At 47.2% G+C, this 24,751-nt stretch overlaps 1 protein-coding gene across 1 annotated transcript in view; it reads right to left on the minus strand.

Moving 5' to 3' along the window:
• The window catches only part of csrnp1b (cysteine-serine-rich nuclear protein 1b), a 61,328-nt gene extending 45,502 nt beyond the window's left edge, over positions 1-15,826 (minus strand). The window contains exon 1 of the mRNA XM_046290912.1: positions 15,592-15,826. The gene's annotated coding sequence lies outside the window, so the exon portion shown is untranslated. The remainder of the gene's footprint in view (positions 1-15,591) is intronic.
• Between the last annotated feature and the right edge of the window lie 8,925 nt (positions 15,827-24,751).

The following is a 24,751-nucleotide window of genomic DNA, read 5'->3' on the forward strand; positions in this document are numbered from 1 at the left end:
ACGCACCCACTGCCAGCTGGCCTACTTCAGCAGTACTGTATCATTTTAATCATTTTAGTCAATAAGATTCTTGCTATGTAGCTTAACTTTCTGAACATTCGAGACGTGTAGTCCACTTGTCATTCCAATCTCCTTTGCATTAGCGTAGCCTCTTCTGTAGCCTGTCAACTATGTGTCTGTTTATCCCTGTTCTCTCCTCTCTGCACAGACCATACAAACGCTCCACACCGCGTGGCCGCGTCACCCTACTCTGGTGGTCCCAGCGCGCACGACCCACGTGGAGTTCCAGGTCTCCGGTAGCCTCTGGAACTGCCAATCTGTGGTCAACAAGGCAGAGTTCATCTCAGCCTATGCCTCCCTCCAGTCCCTCGACTTCTTGGCACTGACGGAAACATGGATCACCACAGACAACACTGCTACTCCTACTGCTCTCTCTTCGTCCGCCCACGTGTTCTCGCACACCCCGAGAGCGTCTGGTCAGCGGGGTGGTGGCACCGGGATCCTCATCTCTCCCAAGTGGTCATTCTCTTTTCTCCCCTTACCCATCTGTCTATCGCCTCCTTTGAATTCCATGCTGTCACAGTTACTAGCCCTTTCAAGCTTAACATCCTTATCATTTATCGCCCTCCAGGTTCCCTCGGAGAGTTCATCAATGAGCTTGATGCCTTGATAAGCTCCTTTCCTGAGGACGGCTCACCTCTCACAGTTCTGGGCGACTTTAACCTCCCCACGTCTACCTTTGACTCTTTCCTCTCTGCCTCCTTCTTTCCACTCCTCTCCTCTTTTGACCTCACCCTCTCACCTTCCCCCCTACTCACAAGGCAGGCAATACGCTCGACCTCATCTTTACTAGATGCTGTTCTTCCACTAACCTCACTGCAACTCCCCTCCAAGTCTCCGACCACTGCCTTGTATCCTTTTCCCTCTCGCTCTCATCCAACACCTCCCACACTGCCCCTACTCGGATGGTATCGCGCCGTCCCAACCTTCGCTCTCTCTCCCCCGCTACTCTCTCCTCTTCCATCCTATCATCTCTTCCCTCCGCTCAAACCTTCTCCCACCTATCTCCTGATTCTGCCTCCTCAACCCTCCTCTCCTCCCTTTCTGCATCCTTTGACATGACTCTCTATGTCCCCTATCCTCCAGGCCGGCTCGGTCCTCCCCTCCCGCCCCGTGGCTCGACGACTCATTGCGAGCTCACAGAACAGGGCTCCGGGCAGCCGAGCGGAAATGGAGGAAAACTCGCCTCCCTGCGGACCTGGCATCCTTTCACTCCCTCCTCTCTACATTTTCCTCCTCTGTCTCTGCTGCTAAAGCCACTTTCTACCACGCTAAATTCCAAGCATCTGCCTCTAACCCTAGGAAGCTCTTTGCCACCTTCTCCTCCCTCCTGAATCCTCCGCCCCCTCCCCCCCCTCCTCCCTCTCTGCAGATGACTTCGTCAACCATTTTGAAAAGAAGGTCGACGACATCCGATCCTCGTTTGCTAAGTCAAACGACACCGCTGGTTCTGCTCACACTGCCCTACCCTGTGCTCTGACCTCTTTCTCCCTCTCTCTCCAGATGAAATCTCGCGTCTTGTGACGGCCGGCCGCCCAACAACCTGCCCGCTTGACCCTATCCTCTCTTCTCCAGACCATTTCCGGAGACCTTCTCCCTTACCTCACCTCACTCATCAACTCATCCCTGACCGTTGGCTACGTCCCTTCCGTCTTCAAGAGCGAGAGTTGCACCCCTTCTGAAAAAACCTACACTCGATCCCTCCGATGTCAACAATTACAGACCAGTATCCCTTCTTTCTTTTCTCTCCAAAACTCTTGAACGTGCCGTCCTTGGCCAGCTCTCCCGCTATCTCTCTCTGAATGACCTTCTTGATCCAAATCAGTCAGGTTTCAAGACTAGTCATTCAACTGAGACTGCTCTCCTCTGTATCACGGAGGCGCTCCGCACTGCTAAAGCTAACTCTCTCTCCTCTGCTCTCATCCTTCTAGATCTATCAGCTGCCTTCGATACTGTGAACCATCAGATCCTCCTCTCCACCCTCTCCGAGTTGGGCATCTCCGGCGCGGCCCACGCTTGGATTGCGTCCTACCTGACAGGTCGCTCCTACCAGGTGGCGTGGCGAGAATCTGTCTCCTCACCACGCGCTCTCACCACTGGTGTCCCCCAGGGCTCTGTTCTTGGCCCTCTCCTATTCTCGCTATACACCAAGTCACTTGGCTCTGTCATAACCTCGCATGGTCTCTCTTATCATTGCTATGCAGATGACACACAATTAATCTTCTCCTTTCCCCCTTCTGATGACCAGGTGGCGAATCGCATCTCTGCATGTCTGGCAGACATATCAGTGTGGATGACGGATCACCACCTCAAGCTGAACCTCGGCAAGACGGAGCTGCTCTTCCTCCCGGGGAAGGACTGCCCGTTCCATGATCTCGCCATCACGGTCGACAACTCCATTGTGTCCTCCTCCCAGAGCGCCAAGAACCTTGGCGTGATCCTGGACAACACCCTGTCGTTCTCTACTAACATCAAGGCGGTGGCCCGTTCCTGTAGGTTCATGCTCTACAACATCCGCAGAGTACGACCCTGCCTCACACAGGAAGCGGCGCAGGTCCTAATCCAGGCACTTGTCATCTCCCGTCTGGATTACTGCAACTCGCTGTTGGCTGGGCTCCCTGCCTGTGCCATTAAACCCCTTCAACTCATCCAGAACGCCAGCCCGTCTGGTGTTCAACCTTCCCAAGTTCTCTCACGTCACCCCGCTCCTCCGTTCTCCCACTGGCTTCCAGTTGAAGCTCGCATCCGCTACAAGACCATGGTGCTTGCCTACGGAGCTGTGAGGGGAACGGCACCTCAGTACCTCCAGGCTCTGATCAGGCCCTACACCCAAACAAGGGCACTGCGTTCATCCACCTCTGGCCTGCTCGCCTCCCTACCACTGAGGAAGTACAGCTCCCGCTCAGCCCAGTCAAAACTGTTCGCTGCCCTGGCCCCCAATGGTGGAACAAACTCCCTCACGACGCCAGGACAGCGGAGTCAATCACCACCTTCCGGAGACACCTGAAACCCCACCTCTTTAAGGAATACCTAGGATAGGTTAAGTAATCCCTCTCACCCCACCCCCCCTAAGTTTTAGATGCACTATTGTTAAGTGACTGTCCCACTGGATGTCATAAGGTGAATGCACCAATTTGTAAGTCGCTCTGGATAAGAGCGTCTGCTAAATGACTTAAATGTAAATGTAAATGTCATCGAGCAGTAATCGAACTTTAGTGCAAGTCATCGCTGGGTAAAAGTGGATAGTAATTACAGCTGCGTTCACATAAAAGGAAAATAAATGGTGTACATAAAATAATAATCTCTGAACACCCCAGCCGAGTTCCCAAACAACTCGACACATCCCGTTGGATCTATTACCCCCCCGCTCAGTCTCAATTCTGTGTTCCGAATAAAACAAAAACCGGGAACAGTTAGCAACGCACAACGTCTCCCTCTCCCCACCAAAGAAATGCCTCATCCTCTCCACCCCGCATTGAGTAAATAACACAGTTGCCCTTGACCAGACCACAGTAAAAGAGGGGAGAAAAATAAAATCAATAGCCCAGCCTACATATACCTCCAAGGGACATAGGGAACCCCAAGTAATAATGGCAACAAAAAAAACATTAGTAGGCCTAGGTTAGGCTATACAGCCCATCCCTCTCAGTTAAAGGAAAATAAATATAAATTGGACAGTTATAATGACATTTAGGGGGTGGGTCTCTGGATATCGGCGATATGTCGTCTTACATCCTTTAGTAATGGCATTAAATCGCATTTAGTCATTGGTCTGTTTCTCATTGGCCAGGATTGTCTTTCAAAAAACGTTTTGCCTCTTCGGGAGTTTTGAAGTGTCGCAAGGCTCCTTGGTGAAGAATCCTGAGCTCGTTTGAGTATTTGAATCCCCTGAAGATGTCTCGGTCAATGGAGTATTTCTTCACTTCGTCAAATTCTCGGTGTATTCCAGCTGACAGGTCCTGGTGTAAAGAGAGTTTGGCATTTCCCACTGTGATGGTGTTGTTTTTCGCCGCCTGTAGGACTCGTTCCTTGTCGGTGAATCTCAGGAAACGCATGGTGATTGGGCGCGGTGGTTGTCTGGCTGCAGGTGGGGGCCTCAGTGCTCGGTGAGCTCTCTCGAGTTCTATGGGCCTGTCGGTGGACAAGGTGGAGCCACTCGGGAAGTTTGTCTTGTAGGTAGCGGATCAGTGGCATGTTTCCCTCTTCTTTTTCGCCCAGATTGAATAGAACACAATTATTCCTTCGCCCCCTGTTTTCCAGGTCCTCTGTTTTCTCTTCCAGATGCTCGATTTTCTTTTTAGCATATGCTATTGTTTCCATGGCATCTGTCAATAAGTTTTCCATGGATAGGATTCGCCCCTCTGCCTCAACCATAAACGCGGGGCGCCTGGACATCTTGTTGTTGATGTCAGGCAAAGCATTTTCCAGGATTGTCACCTTGCCCCCTATCGCACTGAGCTGAGAGTTAATGGCATCTAATTTGGTGTTTAGTTCTGTACGTTGGGATCTCAACTCAGAAAGGATGTCTTCGACAGAGTGAGAGGTTGGAATTCGTTGTGCCTCGTGGGGGAGCGGGTTCTCTTGCTCCTGGCTAATGGCGATAGTTTTTTCTGAAGCGAGCTTCTTCTTGGAGGCTTTTTCCGTCGCTAATACTCGAGTCCGGGTAAAAATGTCACCTGTAGTGTCGCCTTTTGTAGCCGCCATGACTTTTTCTTACTAAAGCTAAATGAGTTTGAACTTGGAGTGGAGGTAAGATTAGGAATTGGAAACTACTTGTGCGGAGCTCTTAGTTCATGCGGCCACCTCGTTCAAGGGTCACGTGATCCCCCACTTGGGTTGTTTTTTAGAGCAGGTTGTGTGTTTAAAAATGAACGGTGCAGTGGAGATTCCTCCAGTATTTACCTGTCTGTGTTTAGGCCTCCTGACTCAGACAACAAAGTTGTGATAGTATAGACCAGGGATATTCAACCCTTTGAGGTCCAGAGCCCAGCTGATTTTCTGTTCTACCTGACCCTATTTTGAGGGGAACAATAAAACCGAACCTATTGAAATGTTTCCAACGGTTGGCGCCTCGCCTCCAGCTCCTACAAAACATTCCAGGTTTCTACTTCTTATAGTGTTTTTCAAACCATGTCTAACCCACTTTGTTTAGTGCATTACTTCATACACCTTGGTAGAGCTATTGTAATATGAATCGCTGGGTACTCACCGTCCACCCCAATTCCCTGAGACAGCGGAACAATGGTCTGGGAGGCGCCGGGTTGCCTGGGAGTCCTCCCGAAGAGTCGGAAATGAAGACCGAGGCAGACATGGTGGGGATCTTAGTGAGATTCAGACACCGGGTGACCCATCCTCCATTACCGAGCATACTACTCACCAATATTCAATAGTTACAAAATAAACTTGACGAACTCAGAGGGAGGATCTGATTCCGCTACATACTGCTTTTCTGAGACTTTTCTCCGACATCCAAACTATACAACCATCAGGTTTTACAGCTCGAGTGGATAGGAAGCAGGTTCTCTCCGGCAAGAGCAAAGTTAGAGGGCTCTGCTTTATGACCAGTAACAAGTGGTGCGACGGGAAAAACGCACAGGAACTTCTGCTCTCCCGACTTTGAATACTATCAGTCATCAAATGTTACCCTTTTTACCTTCTGAGAGAGTTCTCAGGTATTATTGCCATGGCTGTGTAAAAATTCAACCTACGCAGATCGATCAAGATGGCGAGGCACAAGTATAGGGACAAGTGGAGGAGCAATTGAGCTGGTCGGGTATGAGGGGTATGTGGCAGGGGCTTCTAGCGATCACAGATTACAAACAGAAAGCCATGTCAGGGATTAAATACATTTTCTTACGCTTGGAGCAAAACCACTTTGAGCTGCCGAGCCCCTGAGGTCAATGAGGGCAATGTGCATATGGAGGACATATGGAAGTCATTCAAACACATTGACCCTCGCAAGCCTGATGGCCCAGACAACAACCTGTTAGGGATGATGCAGAATGTAATCCCAGTGCAGGAACATCAATCAGCGGAAATTTCAGAGCGCCACCTATAGTTTGATAAAACTCAAACTTTCATTAAAACACACATGCAAGGTACTGAATTAAAGCTACACTCATTGTGAATCTAGCCACCAAGTCAGATTTGGTAGTGCAGTGGACAAGGTAGCGCAGTGGACAAGGTAGCGCAATGGACAAGGTAGCGCAATGGACAAGGTAGCGCAGTGGACAAGGTAGCGCAGTGGACAAGGTAGTGTCGTCTACTGGACAAGGTAGCGCAGTGGACAAGGTAGTGTCGTCTACTGGACAAGGTAGCGCAGTGGACAAGGTAGTGTCGTCTACTGGACAAGGTAGCGCAGTGGACAAGGTAGTGTCGACTACTGGACAAGGTAGAGCAGTGGACAAGGTAGTGTCGACTACTGGACAAGGTAGCGCAGTGGACAAGGTAGTGTCGACTACTGGACAAGGTAGAGTAGTGGACAAGGTAGTGTCGACTACTGGACAAGGTAGCGTAGTGGACAAGGTAGTGTCGACTACTGGACAAGGTAGCGTAGTGGACAAGGTAGTGTCGACTACTGGACAAGGTAGCGTAGTGGACAAGGTAGTGTCGACTACTGGACAAGGTAGCGCAGTGGACAAGGTAGCGCAGTGGACAAGGTAGCGCAGTGGACAAGGTAGCGCAGTGGACAAGGTAGTGTCGTCTACAAGGTAGCGCAGTGGACAAGGTAGTGTCGTCTACAAGGTAGTGCAGTGGACAAGGTAGCGCAGTGGACAAGGTAGCGCAGTGGACAAGGTAGCGCAGTCAACTGGACAAGGTAGTGCAGTGGACAAGGTAGCGCAGTGGACAAGGTAGCGCAGTGGACAAGGTAGTGTCGTCTACAGGACAAGGTAGCACAGTGGACAAGGTAGCGCAGTGGACAAGGTAGCGCAGTGGACAAGGTAGCGCAGTGGACAAGGTAGCGCAGTGGACAAGGTAGCGCAGTGGACAAGGTAGCGCAGTGGACAAGGGAGCGCAGTGGACAAGGTAGTGTCGTCTACAGGACAAGGTAGCGCAGTGGACAAGGTAGTGTCGTCTACAGGACCAGGTAGCGCAGTGGACCAGGTAGCGCAGTGGACCAGGTAGCGCAGTGGACCAGGTAGCGCAGTGGACCAGGTAGCGCAGTGGACCAGGTAGCGCAGTGGACCAGGTAGCGCAGTGGACAAGGTAGCGCAGTGGACAAGGTAGTGTCGTCTTCAAGGTAGCGCAGTGGACAAGGTAGTGTCGTCTACAAGGTAGCGCAGTGGACAAGGTAGTGTCGTCTACAAGGTAGCGCAGTGGACAAGGTAGCGCAGTGGACAAGGTAGCGCAGTGGACAAGGTAGTGTCGTCTACAAGGTAGCGCAGTGGACAAGGTAGCGCAGTGGACAAGGTAGTGCAGTGGACAAGGTAGCGCAGTGGACAAGGTAGCGCAGTGGACAAGGTAGCGCAGTGGACAAGGTAGTGCAGTGGACAAGGTAGTGTCGTCTACAAGGTAGTGTCGTCTACAAGGTAGTGTCGTCTACAAGGTAGCGTAGTGGACAAGGTTGTGTCGTATACAAGGTAGCGCAGTGGACAAGGTAGTGTCGTCTTGTCGTCTACAAGGTAGCGCAGTGGACAAGGTAGTGTCATCTACAAGGTAGCGTAGTGGACAAGGTAGCGTCGTCTACAAGGTAGCGCAGTGGACAAGGTAGCGCAGTGGACAAGGTAGCGCAGTGGACAAGGTAGCGCAGCGGACAAGGTAGCGCAGCGGACAAGGTAGCGCAGCGGACAAGGTAGCGCAGCGGACAAGGTAGCACAGCGGACAAGGTAGTGCAGTGGACAAGGTAGCGCAGTGGACAAGGTAGTGTCGTCTACTGGACAAGGTAGCGCAGTGGACAAGGTAGCGCACTTTCATTAAAACACACATGCAAGGTACTGAATTAAAGCTACACTCATTGTGAATCTAGCCACCAAGTCAGATTTGGTAGTGCAGTGGACAAGGTAGCGCAGTGGACAAGGTAGCGCAATGGACAAGGTAGCGCAATGGACAAGGTAGCGCAGTGGACAAGGTAGCGCAGTGGACAAGGTAGTGTCGTCTACTGGACAAGGTAGCGCAGTGGACAAGGTAGTGTCGTCTACTGGACAAGGTAGCGCAGTGGACAAGGTAGTGTCGTCTACTGGACAAGGTAGCGTAGTGGACAAGGTAGTGTCGACTACTGGACAAGGTAGAGTAGTGGACAAGGTAGTGTCGACTACTGGACAAGGTAGCGTAGTGGACAAGGTAGTGTCGACTACTGGACAAGGTAGCGCAGTGGACAAGGTAGCGCAGTGGACAAGGTAGCGCAGTGGACAAGGTAGTGTCGTCTACAAGGTAGCGCAGTGGACAAGGTAGTGTCGTCTACAAGGTAGCGCAGTGGACAAGGTAGCGCAGTGGACAAGGTAGCGCAGTGGACAAGGTAGCGTACTGGACAAGGTAGCGTACTGGACAAGGTAGCGTACTGGACAAGGTAGCGTACTGGACAAGGTAGCGTACTGGACAAGGTAGCGCACTGGACAAGGTAGCGCACTGGACAAGGTTGCGCAGTGGACAAGGTTGCGCAGTGGACAAGGTAGCGCAGTGGACAAGGTAGCGCAGTGGACAAGGTAGTGTCGTCTACAGGACAAGGTAGCGCAGTGGACAAGGTAGCGCAGTGGACAAGGTAGCGCAGTGGACAAGGTAGTGTCGTCTTCAAGGTAGCGCAGTGGACAAGGTAGTGTCGTCTTCAAGGTAGCGCAGTGGACAAGGTAGTGTCGTCTTCAAGGTAGCGCAGTGGACAAGGTAGTGTCGTCTTCAAGGTAGCGCAGTGGACAAGGTAGTGTCGTCTTCAAGGTAGCGCAGTGGACAAGGTAGTGTCGTCTTCAAGGTAGCGCAGTGGACAAGGTAGTGTCGTCTTCAAGGTAGCGCAGTGGACAAGGTAGTGTCGTCTTCAAGGTAGCGCAGTGGACAAGGTAGTGTCGTCTTCAAGGTAGCGCAGTGGACAAGGTAGTGTCGTCTTCAAGGTAGCGCAGTGGACAAGGTAGTGTCGTCTTCAAGGTAGCGCAGTGGACAAGGTAGTGTCGTCTTCAAGGTAGCGCAGTGGACAAGGTAGTGTCGTCTTCAAGGTAGCGCAGTGGACAAGGTAGTGTCGTCTTCAAGGTAGGGCAGTGGTCAAGGTAGTGTCGTCTACAAGGTAGCGCAGTGGACAAGGTAGTGTCGTCTACAAGGTAGCGCAGTGGACAAGGTTGTGTCGTCTACAAGGTAGCGCAGTGGACAAGGTAGTGTCGTCTACAAGGTAGCGCAGTGGACAAGGTAGCGTCGTCTACAAGGTAGCGCAGTGGACAAGGTAGCGTCGTCTACAAGGTAGCGCAGTGGACAAGGTAGCGCAGTGGACAAGGTAGCGCAGTGGACAAGGTAGCGCAGTGGACAAGGTAGCGCAGTGGACAAGGTAGCGCAGTGGACAAGGTAGTGTCGTCTACAGGACAAGGTAGCGCAGTGGACAAGGTAGTGTCGTCTACAGGACAAGGTAGCGCAGTGGACAAGGTAGTGTCGTCTACAGGACAAGGTAGCGCAGTGGACCAGGTAGCGCAGTGGACCAGGTAGCGCAGTGGACCAGGTAGCGCAGTGGACCAGGTAGCGCAGTGGACCAGGTAGCGCAGTGGACCAGGTAGCGCAGTGGACAAGGTAGCGCAGTGGACCAGGTAGCGCAGTGGACAAGGTAGCGCAGTGGACAAGGTAGTGTCGTCTTCAAGGTAGCGCAGTGGACAAGGTAGTGTCGTCTACAAGGTAGCGCAGTGGACAAGGTAGTGTCGTCTACAAGGTAGCGCAGTGGACAAGGTAGTGTCGTCTACAAGGTAGCGCAGTGGACAAGGTAGTGTCGTCTACAAGGTAGCGCAGTGGACAAGGTAGCGTCGTCTACAAGGTAGCGCAGTGGACAAGGTAGCGCAGTGGACAAGGTAGCGCAGTGGACAAGGTAGCGCAGTGGACAAGGTAGCGCAGTGGACAATGTAGTGTCATCTACAAGGTAGTGTCGTCTACAAGGTAGCGTAGTGGACAAGGTTGTGTCGTATACAAGGTAGCGCAGTGGACAAGGTAGTGTCGTCTACAAGGTAGCGCAGTGGACAAGGTAGCGTCATCTACAAGGTAGCGCAGTGGACAAGGTAGCGCAGTGGACAAGGTAGCGCAGTGGACAAGGTAGCGTCGTCTACAAGGTAGCGCAGTGGACAAGGTAGCGCAGCGGACAAGGTAGCGCAGCGGACAAGGTAGCGCAGCGGACAAGGTAGCGCAGCGGACAAGGTAGTGCAGCCTACTGAACACTTGGGAACATTGGATCCATCAGACCTGGATCTGTTTAGCACAATGGAGCAAAAATGTTTCCAAGAGGTGACCAGTCAAAAAATCAGACAATACTAGCCGCTGCTCTAAGCTTTTACACTACATGTCTATTTAAAGTCAATGCTAATATTTCTAGATTGAGATAGCAACTGCAGTAGTGTTTAATTTTCATTGTGCTTTGAAACATTTGCATGAAGCCAAACTCAACCCAGGGATGAGAAAGTTAAGGGAGACTATAACAGAAGAGAAAGACTGTTGGTTCTCACAGTTTAGTTATCTGCTGTGTTTGAGCTTCTGTTCATCAATGCTTATTAACGCTCTGGAGACAGAAGCCTCTGTGTGTGTCAGTTAAACACTTTCCTGTGGTTGTGAAACGTGCGCGGCAGAGCACATGAAGTGGTTAGAGCGTTGGGCCAGTAACCGAAAGGTTGCTGGATCGAATCCCTGAGCGGACAAGGTAAAACTCTGTTGTTCTGCCCCTGAGCAAGGCTGTGAACCCACTTCACCGGGCGCCGAAGATGTGGATGTTGATTATGGCAGCACCCGCACCTCTCTGAATCAGAGGGGGGTTGGGTTAAATGAGGAAGACCTACCTCTCTGATTGAGGGGGGTTGGGTTAAATGAGGAAGACACACCTCTCTGATTGAGGGGGGTTGGGTTAAATGAGGAAGACACACCTCTCTGATTGAGGGGGTTGGGTTAAATGAGGAAGACACACCTCTCTGATTGAGGGGGTTGGGTTAAATGAGGAAGACACACCTCTCTGATTGAGGGGGGTTGGGTTAAATGAGGAAGACACACCTCTCTGATTGAGGGGGTTGGGTTAAATGAGGAAGACACACCTCTCTGATTGAGGGGGTTGGGTTAAATGAGGAAGACACACCTGAGGGGGATTAGGTTAAATGAGGAAGACACACCTCTGAGGGGGTTGGGTTAAATGAGGAAGACACACCTCTGAGGGGGTTGGGTTAAATGAGGAAGACACACCTGAGGGGGGTTGGGTTAAATGAGGAAGACACACCTCTGAGGGGGGTTGGGTTAAATGAGGAAGACACACCTCTGAGGGGGGTTGGGTTAAATGAGGAAGACACACCTCTGATTGATGGGGTTAAATGAGGAAGACACACCTCTGAGGGGGGTTGGGTTAAATGAGGAAGACACACCTCTGAGGGGGGTTGGGTTAAATGAGGAAGACACACCTCTGAGGGGGGTTGGGTTAAATGAGGAAGACACACCTCTGAGGGGGGTTGGGTTAAATGAGGAAGACACACCTCTGATTGATGGGGTTAAATGAGGAAGACACACCTCTGAGGGGGGTTGGGTTAAATGAGGAAGACACACCTCTGATTGATGGGGGTTGGGTTAAATGAGGAAGACACACCTCTGATTGATGGGGGTTGGGTTAAATGAGGAAGACACACCTCTGATTGATGGGGGTTGGGTTAAATGAGGAAGACACACCTCTGATTGATGGGGGTTGGGTTAAATGAGGAAGACACACCTCTGATTGAGGGGGTTGGGTTAAATGAGGAAGACACACCTCTGATTGATGGGGGTTGGGTTAAATGAGGAAGACACACCTCTGATTGATGGGGGTTGGGTTAAATGAGGAAGACACACCTCTGATTGATGGGGGTTGGGTTAAATGAGGAAGACACACCTCTGATTGATGGGGGTTGGGTTAAATGAGGAAGACACACCTCTCTTGATTGGGGGTTGGGTTAAATGAGGAAGACACACCTCTCTGATTGAGGGGGTTGGGTTAAATGAGGAAGACACACCTGATTGGGGGGTTAGGTTAAATGAGGAAGACACACCTCTGATGGGGGTTGGGTTAAATGAGGAAGACACACCTCTGAGGGGGGTTGGGTTAAATGAGGAAGACACACCTCTGATTGGGGGGTTGGGTTAAATGAGGAAGACACACCTCTGAGGGGGTTGGGTTAAATGAGGAAGACACACCTCTGATTGATGGGGTTAAATGAGGAAGACACACCTCTGAGGGGGTTGGGTTAAATGAGGAAGACACACCTGATTGATGGGGTTGGGTTAAATGAGGAAGACACACCTGATTGATGGGGGTTGGGTTAAATGAGGAAGACACACCTCTGATTGATGGGGTTAAATGAGGAAGACACACCTCTGAGGGGGTTGGGTTAAATGAGGAAGACACACCTCTGATTGATGGGGGTTGGGTTAAATGAGGAAGACACACCTCTGATTGATGGGGGTTGGGTTAAATGAGGAAGACACACCTCTGATGGGGGTTGGGTTAAATGAGGAAGACACACCTGATTGATGGGGGTTGGGTTAAATGAGGAAGACACACCTGATTGATGGGGGTTGGGTTAAATGAGGAAGACACACCTCTGATTGATGGGGGTTGGGTTAAATGAGGAAGACACACCTCTGATTGATGGGGGTTGGGTTAAATGAGGAAGACACACCTCTGAGGGGGGTTGGGTTAAATGAGGAAGACACACCTCTGAGGGGGGTTGGGTTAAATGAGGAAGACACACCTCTCTGATTCAGAGGGGGGTTGGGTTAAATGAGGAAGACACACCTCTCTGATTCAGAGGGGGATTGGGTTAAATGAGGAAGACACACCTCTCTGATTCAGAGGGGGGGGGGTTGGGTTAAATGAGGAAGACACACCTCTGATTCAGAGGGGGGTTGGGTTAAATGAGGAAGACACCTCTCTGATTCAGAGGGGGGTTGGGTTAAATGAGGAAGACACACCTCTCTGATTCAGAGGGGGGGTTGGGTTAAATGAGGAAAACACACCTCTCTGATTCAGAGGGGGGGTTGGGTTAAATGAGGAAGACACACCTCTCTGATTCAGAGGGGGGTTGGGTTAAATGAGGAAGAAACATTTCAGTTGAATACATTCCGCTCTGAAAAAGATCTGATGTGAAAAGATCTGATTGGTTTGAAAAATATGAAATATGTGACTCGTTTCAGGAAACAAGGTGCATGTCATGCGTCACTACGTCACAGGAGAGCCATTTGAATGTAAACTTTGTTTTTATTAATCAAAATGCCTTCTGGAACACGTCAACTTTCATGTGCCTCAATAACAAACTTGTATGTTTCTGTAAAAACAATTTCAAAATTATGAGCATAGTTGGTTTAGCCACAGATAAAGGCAGCAACCTTCCCGCTAGCCATGATTGGCTGAGATAATGAGTGGGATGGACATGCTGAGAGAGGAGAGAGGATTGGTCTGCCATGTAGCAAGCTTCTGTCTATAATATGAGCCGGTCAGTATGTAATGTAATATTTTCTAACGCTGCTTTTCTGAATGACATCACGTAGTAGAACTGCATAAGTGTTGCTCTCCATTTTCTGGAGGACAGAGTTTTGAAATCAGTGGAATTAGAGTATGATAGCTAAGGAATTCTGCCGTTCGTTTGCAAATATGCAGACGGAGTCGAAAAGAGAACACAGAGAAGGCTGTTGTATAAAACCCCTGTCTCCAGATTACATCTTCAAACTAAAGGTAACCGTGACAGAGAGGGAGAAGCATCCAGCCATGTATACGGATAACAGAGTCTAGCTAACTTCATTTTCATATATTACACATTTCTAATTTTGTCAAAGTTGTTTTAATTTAAAGTTAAAGTGTACTGTTAGCTAGCTAACGTTAGCTGGCTGGTGTGAGAATAATCAAAATACACAACGCAGAGGACTAAACGTCAAACGTTAGCCACAGATAGGGAATGAATGATCAATGGAAATAGTTGTCTTTCTGTAATTAGAGAATGAATGATCAATGGAAATAGTTGTCTTTCTGTAATTAGAGAATGAATGATCAATGGAAATAGTTGTCTTTCTGTAATTAGAGAATGAATGATCAATGGAAATAGTTGTCTTTCTGTAATAGGGAATTAATGATTAATGGAAATAGTTGTCTTTCTGTAATAGGGAATTAATGATCAATGGAAGTAGTTGTCATTCTGTAATTAGGGAATGAATGGGTCTGAGACACGGGAGGCGTTTCAGTCTGGGACTCATAGCTACATGTGGCATGTTCTCACTGATCTGAATTGTCTATACATTGGGCCTGAAACAGGATACTTGGTAATTGGCCATTGGCCCAGTTTTACTGCAAGGAATTATAATTGGTCAACCACAGGCTGGGTTATAAATAACATCCTGTTCCTTTGTTCTGTGGAGAAGACATATTGAGAACAGGGAAAATATGTCTGGTCCAATGCAGAATAACCAATCCTTTAGATATTATTCTAAACTAACAAGCTGTAATTGATGTAGCTTGACAGACATATTTAACAATAAAAGGGATTCCTTTGGGCCACGTGTCATTTGAATGTACCCCAGATTCCCAAATAATCGAATGATTTATGAATGTCTATTTCAATGACAAGGCGAGAAACACACACGGGCCATTTCATTTGAATAGCGCAGCCTAATTGCTGATATCTGTCAATCGTTATATCACGTCTAATTATATGTGCCCAGCCTCCCCACGTTGACCTGATCAATCCTCCTGATTAGTGATAATTGCTATGACAACACATCAGCTGTGAGAGCTCGTGCTGTAGTGGCCAGGAGGCGAACTAGAGAATAATTTTAGCCTACTGAATACACTGTAGACAACATACCATATTATAAATACCCATTACAACCACAAAATCAACTAGGCTACAAACACCCAGGCTGCATCACATCTGGCTGTGATTGGGAGTCCCGTAGGGCGGCGCACAATTGGCCCAGCGTCGTCATTGATAAGAATGTGTTTTTAACAGACTTGCCCAGTTAAATAAAACATGTTACTTTTATTAAATATAATAGCCTAACACTGTCAACAGTCCTGCACTCAACCTGCTCCAATCACATGGTTTATTAAAGGCCAAACACCAAACTTTTTATAAGTTATCAATTCGTTTTTCAACAGCTGCGATAAAACGTCAATGTATAAAAATGCGAGCATCAACTAAATGAACCACTTCATTATCTACCCGATTATCATCATATTTAAATACCTTAGTTTTGTCTAGAATGTCTACCTTCTGCAACATTTTAACCAAACGAACATAACCAAAATGATTAGCGCCAGCGCTGTTTCTGCAAAGAGAACATCTTGTCTCGTCTCCACCCCCGAAGCTTTTACACATCAATTACACAGAACAGTGTTCAATTACCAACAGCGCCGCTACTCACCAATACTTCAGATATCAGATCATCATTAGTGAAAATATAGTCACAATCCAAGCGACACAATTGCACTTTATCCTCGAACAGACCTCTCGCTTTTGTCTCGACTGTAGCAGAGCACACTGTCAGTGGCAGCCTTCCCCTTGTCTGAGACAGACCGCTCCGCAGCGCAGCCTCCTCGTCACTGGAAAAACCGTGACGCAGCGGTGCCACAGGGAGGCTGGCTGCCCACGCTGCTTCCTGCCTGAGAGACAGACCGAGAAAGCTGCCTGGCTGAGAGACAGACAGAGGAGACAGACAGAGAAAACAGACAGACAGACAGACAGACAGACAGACAGACAGACAGACAGACAGACAGACAGACAGACAGAGAAAGCTGCCTGGCCGAGAGACAGACAGAGGAGACAGACAGAGAAAGCTGCCTGGCTGACAGACAGACAGACAGACAGACAGACAGACAGACAGACAGACAGACAGACAGACAGACAGACAGACAGACAGACAGACAGACAGAGAAAGCTGCCTGGCTCAACTGGACTATTTACATGCACTGTCTATTCTTCCAGTAGAAAACAAACAAATAGTTGAAGAACAATATTTAAAGTACATATTGGAAATGTGTTGAGGATAAAAATGTTTATGCGTACAATGGAAACAGTGCGCTTCCCACAGTGTACAATGGAAATAGTATCAAATCCATTTTTTATTGATTCATATCAATGTTTAGCTGATGTTATTGTGGGTGTAGCTTGTGTTTCTAGCTCCAACAGTGCAGTAGTCTCTAACAATACACATATCTAAAAGTTTTAAAAAATCAATTTAGAATAATAGTGAAGACATCAAAGCTATGAAATAACACATGTAACCAAAAAATGTGTCCAAAATATATTTGGTCTCCTGGGGGATCTCCTCCCAGACCTGGACTAAAGCATCCGCCAAATCCTGGACAGTCTGTGGTGCAACATGGCGTTGGTGGATGGAGCAAGACATGATGTCCCAGATGTGCTCAATTGGATTCAGATCTGGGGAACGGGCGGGCCAGTCCATAGCATCAATGCCTTCCTCTTGCAGGAACTGCTGACACACTCCAGCCACATGAGGTCTAGCATTGTCTTTCATTAGGAGGAACCCAGGGCCAACCGCACCAGCATATTGTCTTACAAAGGGTCTGAGGATCTCATCTCGGTACCTAATGGCAGTCAGGCTACCTCTGGCAAGCACATGGAGGGCTGTGTGGCCCCCCAAAGAAATGCCACCCCACACCATGACTGACCCACCGCCAAACCGGTCATGCTGGAGGATGTTGCAGGCAGCAGAACGTTCTCCACGGCGTCTCCAGACTCTGTCACGTCTATCACATGTGCTCAGTGTGAATCTGCTTCCATCTGTGAAGAGCACAGGGAGCCAGTGGCGAATTTGCCAATCTTGGTGTTCTCTGGCAAATGCAAAACGTCCTGCACGGTGTTGGGCTGTAAGCACAACCCCCACCTGTGGACGCCGGGCCCTCATACCACCCTCATGGAGTCTGTGTCTGACCGTTTGAGCAGACACATGCACATTTGTGGCCTGCTGGAGGTCATTTTGCAGGGCTCTGGCAGTGCTCCCCCTGCTCCTCCTTGCACAAAGGCGGAGGTAGCGGTCCTGCTGCTGGGTTGTTGCCCTCCTACGGCCTCCTCCATGTCTCCTGATGTACTGGCCTGTGTCCTGGTAGCGCCTCCATGCTCTGGACACTACGCTGACAGACACAACAAACCTTCTTGCCACAGCTCGCATTGATGTGCCATGCTGGATGAGCTGTGCTACCTGAGCCACTTGTGTGGGTTATAGACTCCGTCTCAAGCTACCACTAGAGTGAAAGCACCGGCAGTATTCAAAAGTGACCAAAACATCAGCCAGGAAGCATAGGAACTGAGAAGTGGTCTGTGGTCACCACCTGCAGAACCACTACTTTATTAGGGGTGTCTTGCTAATTGCCTATAATTTCCACCTGTTGTCTATTCCATTTGCACAACAGCATGTGAAATTTATTGTCAATCAGTGTTGCTTCCTAAGTGGACAGTTTGATTTCACAGAAGTGTGATTGACTTGGAGTTCCATTGTGTTGTTTAAGTGTTCCCTTTATTTTTTGGAGCAGTGTAGTATTATATAACATGATATACAGTAATTATATACAGCATTATATATAACATTATATATATATATTATAATATACAGTATATACAGAATTATATATAACAGTATATGTATATTATAATATACAGTATTATATATAACATTTTATATAACAGTTTTTATATTATAATATACAGTATTATATATAACATTATATATAACATTATATATATTATAATATACAGAATTATATATAACATATATACAGCATATACAGCATTATATACAGTATTATGTACAGTATTATACACAGTATTATATACAGCATTATATACATATTATAGTATTACATATAGTATTATATACATTGTTATATATAACATTATATATATATATATATCATAATATACAGTATTATAACATTATATATAGTATTATATGCATTATAATATACAGTATTATATACAGCATTATATATAACATTTTATATATCATTTATTATATTATAATATACAGAATTATATATAACATCATATATAATATTATAATATACAGAATTATATATAACATCATATATAATATTATAATATACAGTATTATATATAACATCATATATAATATTATAATATACAGAATTATATATAACATCATATATAATATTATAATATACAGTATTATATATAACATATCTATTATAATATACAGCTGAGAGCTGAGGCTCTGACTGGTTGTTCTAATAAAGAGTACACAGGCCGGGCAGAGAGCTGAGAGCTGAGGCTCTGACTGGTTGTTCTAATAAAGAGTACACAGGCCGGGCAGAGAGCTGAGAGCGGAGGCTCTGACTGGTTAATAATAATATAATAATAATAATAATATATGCCATTTAGCAGACGCTTTTATCCAAAGCGACTTACAGTCATGTGTGCATACATTCTACGTATGGGTGGTCCCGGGGATCGAACCCACTACCCTGGCGTTACAAGCGCCATGCTCTACCAACTGAGCTACAGAAGGACCACTCTTGGTTGTTCTAATAAAGAGTACACAGGCCGGGCAGAGAGCTGAGGCTCTGACTGGTTGTTCTAATAAAGAGTACACAGGCCGGGCAGAGAGCGGAGGTTCTGACTGGTTGTTCTAATAAAGAGTACACAGGCCGGGCAGAGAGCTGAGGCTCTGACTGGTTGTTTTAATAAAGAGTACACAGGCCGGGCAGAGAGCTGAGGTTCTGTCTGGTCTCTACTCTATCTCCTTGAGGTCTCCAGTCCCACAGAATCCCTCCTTTAGATAAACAAGAAAAAGATCCAGGGAACAGCGGTGCACAAATGTTTTCTTTCGCCTTCCAAGAAAGGGAGCTGTGTTGGAGAGGGGAGGAGGGGTGAGGAACAGTGGGAGGAGGAGGAGGAGGAGGAGCAGGGGGAGGGGAGCCTCTGGTGCCACGGCCACTGAATCAGGCCTGCATTCATTAGAGACATTCTCTTTAAAAGTGTGCCAAACCGTTGGCCAAGAGCACAATAATGTCCCTCAATGCTTTCCATCTGCGCAGCAAGAAAGGGCCGTGGCCACGGCCCCATATAAATGTATGGTCATCATAAAACGTCTCCTACCGAAAATGACAGGGCCTATTGACTAGTATCAATTGCTCCAACATCAGCAAAAAGACCTGGAGGAAACATCTCATCAATGGCTCCAAAATCAGGGGAGGAAACATCTCATCAATGGCCCCAACATCAGGGGAGGAAACATCTCATCAATGGCCCCAACATCATGGGAGGAAACATCTCATCAATGGCCCCAACATCAGGGGAGGAAACATCTCATCAATGGCCCCAACATCAGGGGAGGAAACATCTCATCAATGGCCCCAACATCAGGGGAGGAAACATCTCATCAATGGCCCCAACATCAGGGGAGGAAACATCTCATCAATGGCCCCAACATCAGGGGAGGAAACATCTCATCAATGGCCCCAACATCAGGGAAGGAAACATCTCATCAATGGCCCCAACATCAGGGGAGGAAACATCTCATCAATGGCCCCAACATCAGGGGAGGAAACATCTCATCAATGGCCCCAACATCAGGGGAGGAAACATCTCATCAATGGCCCCAACATCAGGGGAGGAAACATCTCATCAATGGCCCCAACATCAGGGGAGGAAACATCTCATCAATGGCCCCAACATCAGGGGAGGAAAATCTCATCAATGGCCCCAACATCAGGGGAGGAAAAATCTCATCAATGGCCCCAACATCAGGGGAGGAAACATCTCATCAATGGCCCCAAGAGAGAGAGAGAGCACACTTTACTACATCAGACCACATTTTACTACAGACGAGACCGACCAGACTACACCAATTAGTCTAGCCAGATATCAGTTAGTCTTGCAGGTATCAATTAGTCTAGAAAGATATCAATTAGTCCAGCCAGCTATCAATTAGTCCAGCCAGCTATCAATTAGTCCATGCCAGATATCAATTAGTCTAGCCAGCTATCAGTTAGTCTAGCCAGCTATCAATTAGTCTAGCAAGCTATTAATTAGTCCAGCCAGCTATCAATTAGTCCATGGCAGCTATCAATGAGTCCATGCCAGCTATCAATTAGTCTAGCCTGCTATCAATTAGTCTAGCCAGATATCAATTAGTCCATGCCAGCTATCAATTAGTCTAGCCTGCTATCAATTAGTCTAGCCAGATATCAATTAGTCCATGCCAGCTATCAATTAGTCTAGCCAGATATCAATTAGTCTAGCCAGATATCAATTAGTCTAGCCAGATATCAATTAGTCTTGCCAGATATCAATTAGTCTAGCCTGCTATCAATTAGTCTAGCCAGATATCAATTAGTCCATGCCAGCTATCAATTAGTCTAGCCTGCTATCAATTAGTCTAGCCAGATATCAATTAGTCCATGCCAGCTATCAATTAGTCTAGCCAGATATCAATTAGTCTAGCCAGATATCAATTAGTCTAGCCAGATATCAATTAGTCTTGCCAGATATCAATTAGTCTAGCCTGCTATCAATTAGTCTAGCCAGATATCAATTAGTCCTTGCCAGCTATCAATTAGTCTAGCCAGATATCAATTAGTCTAGCCAGATATCAATTAGTCTAGCCAGATATCAATTAGTCTTGCCAGATATCAATTAGTCTAGCCAGATATCAATTAGTCTAGCCAGATATCAATTAGTCTAGCCAGCTATCAATTAGTCTAGCCAGATATCAATTAGTCTTGCCAGATATCAATTAGTCTAGCCAGCTATCAATTAGTCTAGCCAGATATCAATTAGTCTAGCCAGCTATCAATTAGTCTAGCCAGCTATCAATTAGTCTAGCCAGATATCAAATAGTCTTGCCAGATATCAATTAGTCTAGCCAGCTATCAATTAGTCTAGCCAGATATCAATTAGTCTAGCCAGCTATCAATTAGTCTAGCCAGATATCAATTAGTCTATTATTATATATTATTATATTATTAGTCTAGCCAGATATCAATTAGTCTATTATTATATATTATTATATTATTAGTCTAGCCAGATATCAATTAGTCTAGCCAGCTATCAATTAGTCTAGCCAGATATCAATTAGTCTAGCCAGCTATCTAAACCCTGTAGTTATCACGGACAAATTACTATCTGGGTCCAGGGGACCTGAACTCCAGGGGCCGCCATTGATTTTGTTAGATAATCTCACTCTGATATCATAGGAATATGGCATAAGTCATGGCAAAATGGTAAGAATTGCAGGGCATTAACTTTAAAGCTGCACATTTGTCTCTCTGCCATCTAGAAGGATCCACTGAAATGTTTTGGTAGGGACACACACACACACACACACACACACACACACACACACACACACACACACACACACACACACACACACACACACACACACACACACACACACACACACACACAGAGAGAGAGAGAGTCTGTTAGAGGAAACCCCCAGACATAGAGCGACAGCCCGTACATTACGACTTAGTTAGGATGTGAAAAGACCCATTGGAAACAGCCAGTATCTGCTTTCACAGAAAACAGCACCATGACAACACTTGTCTAAAACATCTTTAATGAATGATTCCCCTTGCAGAACAACCACAAACACTTTATAATCATATCAACACACCAATAAGAGATATTAAACACCAGAAATACTCTGAGGGGGGATAAAAATAGATGTTGACAACGAGTTTTAATGTCACCTGCATAAGTACAGTGAAATGCCTTCCTTGAAGAACCAAACCCAACAGTGCAGTAATCAATATCAATGGAGACCTACAGATAACAAGGTAGAACAAACACACAAGATATAAGAAGAAGAACACGAGAAAGGAAGAAGCTACTGTACAGTTTATACAGGGTCAGTACTATATTAACAATGTACAGGGATACTGGAGTGATGGAGGTAGATATGTAGAGGGGGAAGGTGACTATATACAGGGTCAGTACTATATTAACAATGTACAGGGATACTGGAGTGATGGAGGTAGATATGTAGAGGGGTAAGGTGACTATATACAGGGTCAGTACTATATTAACAATGTACAGCCGCGCCCTCAGAGCTTGCGCAGACCAGCTGGCCGGTGTGTTTACGGACATATTCAATCAATCCCTATACCAGTCTGCTGTTCCCACATGCTTCAAGAGGGCCACCATTGTTCCTGTTCCCAAGAAAGCTAAGGTAACTGAGCTAAACGACTACCGGCCCGTAGCACTCACTTCCGTCATCATGAAGTGCTTTGAGAGACTAGTCAAGGACCATATCACCTCCACCCTACCTGACACCCTAGACCCACTCCAATTTGCTTACCGCCCAAATAGGTCCACAGACGATGCAATCTCAACCACACTGCACACTGCCCTAACCCACCTGGACAAGAGGAATACCTATGTGAGAATGCTGTTCATCGACTACAGCTCGGCATTCAACACCATAGTACCCTCCAAGCTCGTCATCAAGCTCGAGACCCTGGGTCTCGACCCCGCCCTGTGCAACTGGGTACTGGACTTCCTGACGGGCCGCCCCCAGGTGGTGAGGGTAGGCAACAACATCTCCTCCCCGCTGATCCTCAACACGGGGCCCCACAAGGGTGCGTTCTGAGCCCTCTCCTGTACTCCCTGTTCACTCACGACTGCGTGGCCACGCACGCCTCCAACTCAATCATCAAGTTTGCGGACGACACAACAGTGGTAGGCTTGATTACCAACAACGACGAGACGGCCTACAGGGAGGAGGTGAGGGCCCTCGGAGTGTGGTGTCAGGAAAATAACCTCACACTCAATGTCAACAAAACTAAGGAGATGATTGTGGACTTCAGGAAACAGCAGAGGGAACACCCCCCTATCCACATCGATGGAACAGTAGTGGAGAGGGTAGCTAGTTTTAAGTTCCTCGGCATACACATCACAGACAAACTGAATTGGTCCACTCACACTGACAGCGTCGTGAAGAAGGCGCAGCAGCGCCTATTCAACCTCAGGAGGCTGAAGAAATTCGGCTTGTCACCAAAAGCACTCACAAACTTCTACAGATGCACAATCGAGAGCATATCCTGGCGGGCTGTATCACCGCCTGGTACGGCAACTGCTCCGCCCTCAACCGTAAGGCTCTCCAGAGGGTAGTGAGGACTGCACAATGCATCACCGGGGGCAAACTACCTGCCCTCCAGGACACCTACACCACCCGTTGTTACAGGAAGGCCATAAAGATCATCAAGGACATCAACCACCCGAACCACTGCCTGTTCACCCCGCTATCATCCAGAAGGCGAGGTCAGTACAGGTGCATCAAAGCTGGGACCGAGGGACTGAAAAACAGCTTCTATCTCAAGGCCATCAGACTGTTAAACAGCCACCACTAACATTGAGTGGCTGCTGCCAACACACTGTCATTGACACTGACCCAACTCCAGCCATTTTAATAATGGGAATTGATGGGAAATGATGTAAATATATCACTAGCCACTTTAAACAATGCTACCTTATATAATGTTACTTACCCTACATTATTCATCTCATATGCATATGTATATACTGTACTCTACATCATCGACTGCATCCTTATGTAACACATGTATCACTAGCCACTTTAACTATGCCACTTTGTTTACTTTGTCTACACACTCATCTCATATGTATATACTGTACTCGATACCATCTACTGTATGCTGCTCTGTACCATCACTCATTCATATATCCTTATGTACATGTTCCTTATCCCCTTACACTGTGTATAAGACAGTAGTTTTGGAATTGTTAGTTAGATTACTTGTTGGTTATCACTGCATTGTCGGAACTAGAAGCACAAGCATTTCGCTACACTCGCATTAACATCTGCTAACCATGTGTATGTGACAAATAAAATTTGATTTGATTTGATTTGATTTACAGGGATACTGGAGTGATGGAGGTAGATATGTAGAGGGGTAAGGGAACTATATACAGGGTCAGCACCATATTAACAATGTACAGGGATACTGGAGTGATGGAGGTAGATATGTAGAGGGGTAAGGTGACTATATACAGGGTCAGTACCATATTAACAATGTACAGGGATACTGGAGTGATGGAGGTAGATATGTATAGGGTAAGGTGACTATATACAGGGTCAGTACCATATTAACAATGTACAGGGATACTGGAGTGATGGAGGTAGATATGTATAGGGGGAAGGAGACTATATACAGGGTCAGCACCATATTAACAATGTACAGGGATACTGGAGTGATGGAGGTAGATATGTATAGGGGGAAGGGGACAGGGATACTGGAGTGATGGAGGTAGATATGTATAGGGGGAAGGGGACAGGGATACTGGAGTGATGGAGGTAGATATGTATAGGGGGAAGGAGACAGGGATACTGGAGTGATGGAGGTAGATATGTATAGGGGGAAGGAGACTATATACAGGTTCAGTACCATATTAACAATGTACAGGGATACTGGAGTGATGGAGGTAGATATGTATAGGGGTAAGGAGACTATATACAGGTTCAGTACCATATTAACAATGTACAGGGATACTGGAGTGATGGAGGTAGATATGTATAGGGG

This window comes from Oncorhynchus gorbuscha, linkage group LG12 (genome assembly GCF_021184085.1).
Source record: "Oncorhynchus gorbuscha isolate QuinsamMale2020 ecotype Even-year linkage group LG12, OgorEven_v1.0, whole genome shotgun sequence".
In the NCBI taxonomy this organism is placed as follows: domain Eukaryota; kingdom Metazoa; phylum Chordata; class Actinopteri; order Salmoniformes; family Salmonidae; genus Oncorhynchus; species Oncorhynchus gorbuscha.